At 37.6% G+C, this 12,318-nt stretch overlaps 1 protein-coding gene across 2 annotated transcripts in view; it reads left to right on the top strand.

The window, feature by feature from the left end:
* LOC5572184 (ecdysone receptor) overlaps nucleotides 1-12,318 on the top strand; it is a 754,961-nt gene that overhangs the window by 563,198 nt on the left and 179,445 nt on the right. Inside the window, exon 1 of one of the 2 annotated variants that reach the window (XM_021854525.1) lies at nucleotides 3,093-4,177. The exons of the other annotated variant lie outside the window; for it this stretch is intronic. The gene's annotated coding sequence lies outside the window, so the exon portion shown is untranslated. Of the gene's footprint in view, nucleotides 1-3,092; nucleotides 4,178-12,318 lie in introns of those variants that run through there. 2 annotated transcript variants of the gene reach the window in all.

Raw genomic sequence — 12,318 nt, forward strand, 5'->3', positions numbered from 1 at the left:
ATAGGAGACAAAATGTGGAATATTAGTAGGCATCCTTAAAGTAACACTTGGAAGGATCATTTTTTTTTTGCATAAAGTCTTGGATACATTTTGCTGCAAATTTTTAAGCAGTCCTTGAAACAATTTCGAGAGATTTTCTGAAATATTTGCAAATGGAATCTGAAGAGAAGCTTTAGGAAAAACCTCAACGGCAAAGATAAAAATAAAACTGTAAAAATTTGTGGTAAGATCAGAAAGCCTAAGAAACTGCAGGAAAAATTGGATGTGTAATAACTACCAATCCCAGGAATTATTTTCCGTGGGAATTCCAAGAGGAACGCTGTCAAAACTTGTAAAGTTTTTGGAGAAAGCACTAGGAATTTTCAGAGGAATCTCTTGAAAGCACATAGTCACAGGGGATATTCCTCATGAGTTCCTTGAAAGGATTCGTGAAGGATTTGTTTTGTAGTAAAAATTGAAATTTACAAATATCACTGAAGTGTCTGATATCAAACGTTTATTTTCATGTCTCATAAGTATGAAATATTCATCAGCTGTTTTTTTCCTGCTCACTATATGATGCCATCAAAAATTCCTCTGTGGATTCCATCGGAAGTTCCGCTAGGGATTCCATCAGTAGATCCTCTTCTTAGGATTCCATCGGACGTTTAACTAGGGATTCCATCAGCAGTTTCTTTAGGGATTCCATCTAGAATTTCATTAGGAGTTCTTCTATCAATCCCACCAGAAGTTTCTCCAGGAATTCCATCAGAAGTTTCTTCAAAGATTTCACCTGAAATTCCTTAAGGGGATTCTATCAGGAGTTCCTCCAGGGGTTCCATTATGAGTTCCTATTGGGATTCTATCAGGAGTTTCTTTTGGGCTTCCATCGTAGTTATCTGGGTTTTTCATCAGAAGTTCATCCAGAGATACCATCGAGAGTTCCTTCAGAGGATCCACCTGGAATTCCTCCAAAGATTATGTCAGAAGTTCCTTCAGAGATTTTTTCAGGAGTTCCTCAAGAAAATCCATAACGATTTCTTTTAGGAAATCTTCCAGGGATTTCATCAAGAGTTCCTAAAGGAAATATATCAGGAGTTTCTCTAGAGATTCCACCAGAAGTTCCTTCATAGATTCCACCTAGAGCTGCTCCAGAGATTATATCAAGAGTTCCTCAAGAAAATGTATCAGAATTTCTTAAGGGGCCTACATAAGCAGTTCCTCCTGGTATTTGATAAAGAATTCTTCCTGAAATCTTATCAGGAATTCCTCCAAAGTTTTCAACAAGATTTCCTATGGGGGTTTCATTAGGAGTTTCTCTAGAGACTACATCAGAATTTCTTTCAAAGATCCCACCTGGAACTCCTTCAGGGATTACACCAGAAGTTAGTTTAGGGATCACATCAATAGTTTTTCTGGGGATTACATCAGGAGTTCTGTTAGGGATTTCATCAGGAGTGCCTTTAGATATTCCACCTGGATTTCCTCCAGGGATTCCATCAGTTCCTCTCCAGGAAAAGTTTCTCTAGCGATTCCATCAGAAGTTTATCCAGGAATTCCATCAGAAGTTCCTTCAAAGATTTCACCTGAAAGTCTTTCAAGGTATTCTATCGGGAGTTCCAGTAGGGACATTTCCTAGGGAGTTCCTTTAAGAATATCTTCAAGAATTCCTCCAAGAGTTCCAACAGGAGATCCTCCAGGGATTCCACAAGAAGTTCCAATTGGGATTATATCAGGAGTTTCTTTAGGGCTTCCATCGTCGTTCTTCTTGGGCTTTTATAAAGAGTTTCTCCAGGGATATCATCAGGAGTTCCTTCAGAGGTTCCATCTGGAATTCCTCCAGCGATTATATCAGAAGTTCGTCCAGAGATCATATCAGGAGTTCCTCAAGGAATTCCATAAGGATTTCTTATAGGGATATCATAAGTCATTCCTCTAGGGACTCTTTCAGGCGTTCCTTCAGGAATCTTATCAAAAAATCCTCAAAGGATTTCATTAGGAGTTCCTTTAGAGATTACACCAGAAGTTCCTTCAGAGATTCCACTTGGAACTTCTTCAGGGATTACATCAGAAGTTCTTCTAGAGGAACACATCAAGAATTCTTCTGGGGATTACACCAGGAGTTCTTTTATGGATTTCATCAGGAGTTCGTTTTGACATTCCACCTGGAACTCCTCCAGGGATTCTATCAAAAGTTTCTCTAAGGATTCCATCAGGAGTTCTCCTAAGACTTTGAACAGGAGATCTTCTCTGGATTACATCAGGTTTTCCTCCAGGGATTCCATCAGGAATTCCTATAGGGTTTCTATCAGGAATTCCTATAGGGATTCCATTAGAAGTTCCTCCAGGGATTTCATTTGGAGTTCCTCCAAGGTTTCCTATAAAAAAGTCCTTCCCAGAAGGATCAAAAGGTATGTACACTGTTAAAAATGATGAAGCATACACGTCATGCAAACTTCATTGGGATAATGTAAACATGAAGTCATGTAAACTTAAATTTGAAAACATGGAAATTTTTACTATGTCACGTTAACTCACAGACTCCTGCTGGATTACATGATATGCAATTAAAGTTGTAAATATCTGTAAATATCCATGGTATGTCACGCTCCAATTATGTTCATTATATGTCATACAAGTTTTTATCATGACGATGAATTACTAAAAATTTTAAAAATCCTGAATCGACCTCACCGCGTGCTCCGTTTCAGAAGAGAGCCACGGAGAGCCAACGCAGTACACAACCGACCAGCTCTCTTCTCAAGCGTTGCGTTTGTACCATTCGCTTATACGCAAAGCGTAGGATACAAGTGTTGTATGTAGTTCACCTCTTCCACACACCATCACTTTCGCATGTTTGCCGTAAAAGCTTTTCGTTCCGTTCCAATCAAAATCCAAGTGCGATGGGATGCAAAGCAAAAGCCAACTTATAGCCGCGAGGAGCACACCTAATTGCGTTTTCTATGTACAACACAAAGGCACTCTCACTCTCGCGCGCTCTCACGTTCCGGTGTCCGCGTCGCACCACCCCGTACCTTCTTCCGCCGGGGGAAACCTTCACCCGGCTGGCTGGCGTAGAGTTCGCCGCCGTCGCCACTACAAATCCGTCCGTCGCTTTTAGTATATGTTTGTCCGTCATGCGGTAGAGTTGCGAGTCGTGTTGTCGCGTCGTGGCCTCCCAAAAGCAAAAATCGTCTCTCGTACCCCACAATATACGGTGATTACAGTGATTTGTGTATAGTAAACGCAACAAACAGAGGAACTACTCTCCACAACGACGTCTCGACGGACGGGCAGTGTGTTTTTACTACAAAACCGGAACGTGTCCCTTCCCTCGCGGGCGCTTTCTCGTTAGTTCGTTTCAAAAGTGAAAAATCGTGATTTTGAAAGTGCGTGCTACACAACAACATCGAGGTGTCAAACAATCGAGCCGATATTAGTGAGTGACCTCCGGAGCTCGTAAGCGTGAGTGACGAGACGGCGCGCGGGTGAAAGGCGGAACAATAGAGAGTTTTGTTGACAACGTGCGACTCGCGTGGATTGAACGGCCTACTGAGGTAAAAAGATTGTGACGGATTACTGGAGTGAAGATACTATTGTTCTTCAAGTGGTCTAATGTGACGCGCCGTAGAACGGAAAGGATAGCAGCTGCCCCACCGACTAGGTTTCCCTAGGAAAAAAGGGAATAAGAAAATCGTAAGGGAAGGAGTAGTGTGTGGGAGTAGTGGTGTGAAAGTTGGTGCATCCTAGACCGGGAACTGCAGTCGCTCTAGGATCATCGCTAGAACCAATACAGAAAAGTGAGAAACGCTTCTTCGGCTGGTGCAGACGAAGTTGTACAAGCAGAGAAGCGACCGGCGGAGGAGTGCTACAAGAAGAAGAAGAAGCAGAAGATAGATTGAATCGCCAGAAGTGCATTCCGGTTGGAAAATAGTGTGCCGTTTGTTGAGGTAGTGGATGCATGTGGTACAATGACCTGCATTTAGTGAGAATTATTCCACGGAGTCGCCTCTCTAGTGTGAGTGTGTGTGGGAAGGTGATGCAGCGTTGACATCAAGTATCGAAGCCTACGTGTATAGATGGTTGAATTTCAAGTTCAGCAGTTACTAGATTGAAGATTCTATTGTGCAATTTTTGTACTAACGTTGATTGGCTGTCGGAACAGGAGGTGAAGCAGAACGTGCGATTAGTAGTCAGTGTAAGTGTGCATATGACGACGGAAGTTTTGCCTGAGGATTGCGGCTAAATTCGTGGATTAGCGGTTGAAGGAGTTTGCTCACACACGTGAGAAAGCGAGAGATGTTGTGCAATCGCGCTGATGCATCGTGCAGCGATTGCGGTTGTACAACTGTTCACACAAGTTTGCTTAGTGATAAGATTTTGAGTTGTTCGCTCCCTGTCGTTTCCTTGCAAAGTTGAAATCTATAATCGCGTACACAAGTTTCCCAGATCCGTTAATTGTCTACTCGAATACTCGCTCGCAAGGGGAGACACTTGTCAAATTAGCACCGAACTATCGAATTGATGTCGAGATCATGTTCCCCCCCTGCTAGGTCGGTATCGCCTGTTTCTAATCTCCTCGTCGCAAAGGCAGGCAACCTTCTGCCGAAATCTACTCAGCAGAAAATTAATGATCAAAACAAAACCTTGCCACTGTGCTGCGGCAAGTTGTCCACACACACGCTCTTTTTCTATCAATGGCGTCAACACACGGCCGCCGTGGTGTTTGCTCTGGTGGTCAGGGATGCCAGATTGGAAGGCATGTCTTTCTTTGGGAGATGTTTGGGCTGAGCGGAAGATGTTTGGGAGACGGAGGGCATTTGGAAGACATTTCAGAGTTTGTGAAGACATTTGGGAGATAATTTCAAATGATTGTTTTTTTCCTAATCTCTAGGTTGAACAATAAAAATCAGTTAGCAACCACAGAAACTCTTGAAGAGTTTCCTTCAAGCATGTATGAAGAATTTGCATAGTGGTTTATCTAACAAGGCTTTACGAATCTTTTTTGATATTTATCTCTGAGTTCAATTTCTCATGACTTACTTACAAGTTTCCTTCCAAGAATTTTTCGAGAAATTCTTCATTAATGCTTTACTCTAAAAATTTATCTGAGGAACCATACCTACCAGAATTCCCACAAAAATCTTTTCTGAACTCTTTTACAGATTTTTTTCTAGCAATTTATGCGAGAATTTCAATATGGATTCATTCAAGAATACCCTTAGGGTTTCTCTCAGAATTTTGAAAATTTCTTCATGGATCTCTGATAGAATCTAAGATCACTCCAATAATAGGGAGCCGGATCCTATTATTTTGCCCTTATGATTCACTTCGGCAGTGGGGTTTTTGAAAGCTACTGAGCACATATTTGTTAGAGCTTTAAATGTTGAAGTTTTCAAATATATAAACGAACTAATTGCGTCATGAGAAACTTTCTTGAATTGACTCCCAGAAAAAATCCATTCGTTTTAATTTACCACGTATCTTGTTAAGAATCCGTCATGTTTCTGCAGGGTTTTTTTTATCATAACTACTAGATAACTTAGAATAAATCTCTCCAAGAATTCTTTGAAAAGTTCTATAAGGATTATTGAGGTTTTTCAAAGACGATTTCTGCGAAAAAAAAACAAAGAAACTCTCAAATAGTTTCTCCAAAAATTTCTAATAGAATGCTATCTAGAGATTTTGGAAAGCTGCTACCAAAACTAACAAGGAAATTTTCTAAATACACTTCGAAACTTCTTTACCAATCCACTTCTTTACTATTCCATGATAATTTTTTTTGGATCATTAACAATTTCTCAGAATAATTCTGAAACTACTCACCGTAAATAGTGAAAACTTCATCGCCAAGAATACGTTGAATTTCTCCTGCCTTACTTCCTTGTAGGAATCTCTCGAATAATTCTTCATTAATGCTTTCAAGGATTACTCCAAAGATTTAGCAGAGGAAGCATAAAAGGATTCCCACAAATATCTTTCCTGCATATTTCTATACAGACTCATTCAATAATACTTTCGGGATTACTCTCAGAATTTTGAAAATTTCTTCAGGGATCTCTGATAGAATTTAAGATCTCTCCATCAATATGAAGTAATCCGAAAATTTCTGATTTTAGAAATATTCTCGATGTTATCAATCGAGAGTTTTTTGAAAGGAATTGTGAAGAAATCTGCGGGAACTCCTAGAATATTTAAAAACCCGTATTGTCGGATAATTTTTTATAGGAATCCCAGTGTAATATGTTTGAAAAATTGATGGAATGTACCGTAGAGTACATATTTTTAGTTTGAAATATAAAAGCTTTCCAAAGATATAAACGCATTAATTGCGTCATGAGAAAATTCGTAGGATGAACTCTCCAGAAAACATCCATTAGTTTTATCAATAATATACCACTAATCGAGCTATGAATCCCATAAAAATTCGTCAGGTTTCTAACAGGGTTTTTTTTTCTTAAACTACAGTGCTGTTCTGAATAATAGCAGCGCATGCCGATTTTCTTACAAACTGCTCAACTTCAGCATGCTCTAGTTTTTTTTCCCTTTCAAGCACTCGAGCTGAAATTTTCTCCACAGAACTACAAATATGTTCAATTTTGTTACCACGCAAATTCATATTTTACTAAGCCCCTGCCGAAAAGTGAGATATTAGGTGAAATTTTTCGAGAAAAATAGCAGTTTTAAAAATAAAAATTTCTGCTTGGCATTGAGTTCTTAAATTTTATTTCACTTACTATTTGAACGACCTCCACCTAATTGACATGTACCGTTGTATCAAACCAAAAATGTTGAAAAAAAAAAATTAAAATGAAAAAATATAGTTTTTTTGAAAATTTTCACCCTGCTTTCCGAGCAATGCTTATAATCATAAGCAAGTCTCACTTTCTGATAGGGGCTCAGAGAAATTTGATGTTTTGTGATTACAAAATTGGGCTTCTTTGTGTTCTTTGTAGTTCTTTGGAGAAAATTTCATCAAGATTGCTTGAAAGGGAACAAAGCTAGAGTATACTAAAGTTTAGCATTTTGTATAGAAATTGACATGCGCTGCTATTATTCAGAACAGCACTGTACTTGATAACCTAGAATAAATCTTTTCAAGAATTCATAAAAAGTTCTCTAAGGATTGTTTTGTTTTTTTTTCAGAGATTATGCAATGTTTGCACAAAGAATCAAAAAAATCTCTCCAATAGTTCCTTCAAAAATTTCTCGTTGAATGTTCTCGAAAGATTTTAGAAAGCTACTACCAAAAAGAATTCATCCAACTATTCATTCAAAGGCCAGATATTTTTCATGAAAATCTTCGGTTGGAACTGCCTCAACTCCAAGGCTTTTTTCAAGAAACACTCTATAAATTATCCAAAAAATCATCAATTCAGTTTATTGGGTTTTAAAAAATGAATCATTTAGTTTTTTTTGGATCTCAACCATTTTTCTTTATGTTTTTTTTTCAGAGATTATGCGATTTTTGCACAAAAATTTTAAGAATCTCTCCAGTAGTTCCTCAAAAAATACCGCCTTGAATGTTCTCGAGAGATTTTGAAAAGCTTCTACCAATAAAAAGGAAATTTTCTAAAGACACTTCCAAAATACTTTCTCACTCCGAGGTTTTATAAGGAGTTTTTCAAGAATTCATCCAAATGTTCATTCGAGAATAAGATATATTTCAAGAAATTTCTTCAGGTGGAACTGCCTGTACTCCAAGGCTATTTACGATAAATTATATCAAAAGATAAATTATCTAAAAGATCATCAATTTATTTCTTGTGGATCTTAAAAAAATCATCATTTAGTATTTTTTTATGTTTAGCATTTTATTTTGTTTTTATTTTTTTTTATTTTTTCAGAGACTATGAGATTTTTGCACAAAAAATCTTAAGAATCTCTCCAATAGTAGTCCAGAAATTTCTCCTTGAATCTTCGCGAGATATTTTGGAAGGTTACTACCAAAATAACAAAGTAAAGATACTACCAAAAACAGCAAGATTTTTTCAAGAATTCATCCAACTTTGGTTTTTATGAAAATCATCATTTAGTTTTTTTTCGGATATTCAACCATTTTTTGGATTTTCTGGAAATTTTTCAGAGACTAGGTGCAATTTTTGCACAAAAAAAAATCTAAAGTATCTCTCCAATAGTTCCTCCAGAAATTTCTCCTTGAATGTTCTTGGGAGATTTTGGAAAGCTAGTATCAATAAAAGTAAATTGTCTAAAGACACTTCCAAAATTCTTTCATTCATGTTACGATGGATTCTCAAATAACCCTAGGCAGGATTCTCAAATAATGGTAGGTGGGATTTTGGCAAAATTCTGAATAGGTTTCTTATAATATCTTTGACATGCTTCTAATTCATAATTTTGAGCAGGATTTTCAACGATACCTGAATCAAATTGTGACTTAATTTCTAATACAACTTCTTCGCAAGACAATCATAGAATACTGAGTAGAATTCTTACTAAATCATTGACAGGATGCTCAAAAACAATTATCTTGGCAATTTTCTCATAAGATATTTTATTAATCTTATTCGTTTATAAAAAATTGGATAAGTTTCTGGCCCGCAGGGCAATGTTGTTTCTGAGAAATGGCACGTGGTTCAAAAAGGTTAGGCGGGCCTGATTTAACTGATAAACTCATCTAGGGTGAAAAATCAATACAACACACGCTATAATCTCGATTACTTTCTCAAATCGACGTAAGTAACTTTCATACGGTTTTGAGAAAATCAATTAAGAAGTATCGCAACCTGTCTTCTAAAACTGCTTTAAAATGAATCATCTTTATAAACTATTTTCGCCGTGTACATCGCTTAAATTTTGCATGCAATCAGCTCTCGTTAAAATACCAGGTAGTTTCCATCGTTTCCCATAAAAATTGTATGACAAAATGGTAAAGCGTTTCATTCAGTTACTTACGACGCTTTTGTACCTGTGTAAAATCGACTCAGGTGGTGTTTTGTTTTGAATGTGTTAAAGTCACCATATAACTAAGCTCTTACATACAATCACAGCTTAGTAATACGTATACGCTTCGAAGCATACATGTGTGGAATCAACCTGTTCAACGAATGAATTGAACAGTTTGAACTTTTTCGTTTGATTGGTGCACGCTAAAAAGTTTCCTAATAAAATGTATTTTATTTTGAACAAATCGAGTGTTCATCCACCAACTTAGAAGGATATCCATTTTATAGCTTGAGAGGTCAATCGAAATTAAAATTAAAAAAAATAAATACATGCTATGTACCTACCTATACGTAAATTTTGTTCACCAGCAAATTCTGGTCTTTGGTGAAGATAGTGCAGCCAATATGGAATGTTCTGAGAGTGTAAAGCATGCAAAGATAATGCAAACTTTTATGCAATACGACGTTGGTTTCTCTCGTTTCTCTCAACACGTCCAACCAGCCGCTTGAACAGGCTGAAGAAAACGATAAAAGCTCAGGAAGAATGTATTTACATAGGGTAGGGTGTTGGGATTCGTGGTAAAGTCACTTTGTCTCTCCATGGAACGGAGCGGTGAAAATAATGTTTAGGTTGCGACAGTTGAAAATCTTACTTACGCCGTTTTGTGAATCCTGAAATGAAACGTTTTAAAAGAGAAAAATCGAGTTGGTTTAGAGCGCAACGTGAAGAATTTCGTCTGCTAAACACGTAGCATTGATGAAGCATGTTTGTATACTTTTCTGACTTGAGTCTGTTTGAATAAGTTTTCGAGGAATATCTTCTACTACTTTATTTTATTATTTTTTTTTTTAAAGACTTTCAGAACGTGGCTGGTTCGTCTCTTACTTTCTACTAGTTCATTTGAGGAAAAATCTAGAAATCGTTAATAGATTTTCCAAGAAAAAACAATGTTTAAAACTAAACATATATTTATGATAATTACAAAGGATTCAAGATGGGATGCTCCATGATTTCTTTAAGACTTATTTTTGGTATTTCTTCATGGGATCCACCAAGAATTTGAACAGGGGTTTATAATTTTGTTATAGATGTTACACTTAATTTGTCTGAGATTATTCGAGAAAGTTTGTATGAATTCTTCCAATTTTGAAAATCTTTATTTAATTCGTCTTGACATGCTTTTGCAACTCTTGAAATACTTGAAGGAATTGTTGAAGTTGTCCTTAGAAGAATTTATGATGAATTCTCTGTATATCTTGAAAAAGACATACAATTTGAATATTTTTGAAAATTATTTTGAGATAACTTCTTGAGAAACTTATTGAGGAATCCGTTACAGATTTCCTGAAAGTTCTCTAAGAGAAATAAAACTTCAATTATTAGAAAAATCTGACCAGAATTATTCAAAAATCAAATATTCAACTAATTCTTTGAAAAAGTTTACTGTGTGCAAGTTTATTGGAAGATAGCAAGAAGCTTCGGCAGGATTATTGTCCCGTTCAATAAGGCTTAGAGCAAGGATCCACTTGGAAGGTTTTATTTAAAAATGTTTCGCTTTCAGTATCATAAGGGCGTAACTGCTTCTTTCTGGCGTTACGTCCCCACTGGGACAGACCCTGCTTCTCAGCTTATTGTTCTTATGAGCACTTCCACAGTGATTAACTGAGAGCTTACTATGCCAATGACCATTTTTGCATGTGTATATCGTGTGGCAGGTACGAAGATACTCTATGCTCTGGGAAGTCGAGAAAATTTCCAACCCGGAAAGATCCTCGACCGGTGGGATTCGAACCCACGGCCCTCAGCTTGGTCATGCTGAATAGCTGCGCGTTTACCGCTATGGCTATCTGGGCCCCTAAAATGCAATTTCTTGATTTTCTCGGTAGCTAATTCAGTGGCGACTCATAACCTCACTTTTTACCTGTTCTACGACTCTAAATGTAACTATTTCGGCAAATCTAGATTATAAATCAAAAAGTTAACAATTGAAATCGTCCTTTCTAACAAATCACTACTCATTACATGTAAATTTGTTGCTGAAATTCAAGAATTTCTATTCGTGGAACAGGTAGATTTGAGGTTAGGGAATCGCCACTGAGCTAATTACTTGGCCTCGCTACTGTTTTTGACTGCTCTTTTTGATTTAGTCGGAACAACTTATCGTCCTTTGTTGTGCTACACTGTGAAATTCTACAAAATACTTAATAATTTCGTTTAATTATTTAAAGATAAAATACAGGTCGCACTCGATTTTCCTCTTCGCGAGTCTCTCTCAGATATTAACTAAGTTGTGTTTCAACAGAAATACCCAAAGTTTCAAAATCTTTAATTTAAAGTAACGAAAAATGTTGTTGTTTCATAACCAATAAACGATGATGGCAGCTCCACGACATGCTCCATCCAGTCAAATATTACGAAAAACAAAAAAGTTTGGAACAAAGAAATTTGGCCTTATTTAAAAATTGAGTGGAGTGACCAATGTTGAATTAAAACAAAAAAATACCTAGCATCCCTGCTCTCGCCGTACAATCTCGAAGAAACCACTAGTCGCAAATGGTGCGGCTTTCATGTTTCTAACACCAAAACCGGTTTCTCCAGAGGAGGAGAAACTGAGGCAGCAGCGAAGAAAAAAAAATAACATACAAGTTGTTCCTTCTACTTTTTTTTGTGATTCCATTTCCACTCCCTTCTTGCCTTGGAGCACAACAACGCACAACAAGAAATCTAGATGGAATGTATCGCTCTAAAAAAGTCAGATCTAATGAACCACTCTGCTATACACGCGCGCCGCGACCACTACTCGCACACACTCTCGCGCACAAATCTTACAGAGAACTTCAAGGCCTGCTAGGCACAGCTCGTATGTAGGTATCTACGCGCAACGCAGACACCTGAAGAGCCGAACCGAAAGTGAACATCATCAGTCGAAGAACGCAATGATCAATGCCCAGCGCGCGATCTATCCAAGAAGCTCACGACGCCGCCGCGAAGAAGCAGCGAAAATAAAAACAAAATCTTCGATCTCACTCTCGATCGTCATCATAATTGTGGCTTCTTCCTCGGATTTCTCCCAGCCCGATCATTTCCTCCTTTCTGCTGCTTGCTGGAGAACTAAGGCAACAGAACAGAACGAGATTGGTAATTATCGAGCACCTTTCGAAGTTGTTTCCAACCTCTCCGCTGCGCGTGGGCTTCCACGCGTCTCTCGATTCTTCTAATCTTGTATAGCATAGTTTCCCAAACTGTGGGTCGCGACCCCCTGGGGGGTCGTGAGCGTTTACCAGAGGGGTCGCGAAAAAATTTCTTGTTTCGTGTTTTTTCGCCTACCATTTCGTAGACTTTTAAAAAACTTGTAAACTGTCTTACAAAAGTTACCAAGACAATAATTTTATTTTGCACAAGGTTGAGTTTGAAGAAGGAAAGCTAAAGTTT

The sequence above is a fragment of the Aedes aegypti genome, chromosome 3 (assembly GCF_002204515.2).
Source record: "Aedes aegypti strain LVP_AGWG chromosome 3, AaegL5.0 Primary Assembly, whole genome shotgun sequence".
Taxonomy (NCBI): Eukaryota; Metazoa; Arthropoda; class Insecta; order Diptera; family Culicidae; genus Aedes; species Aedes aegypti.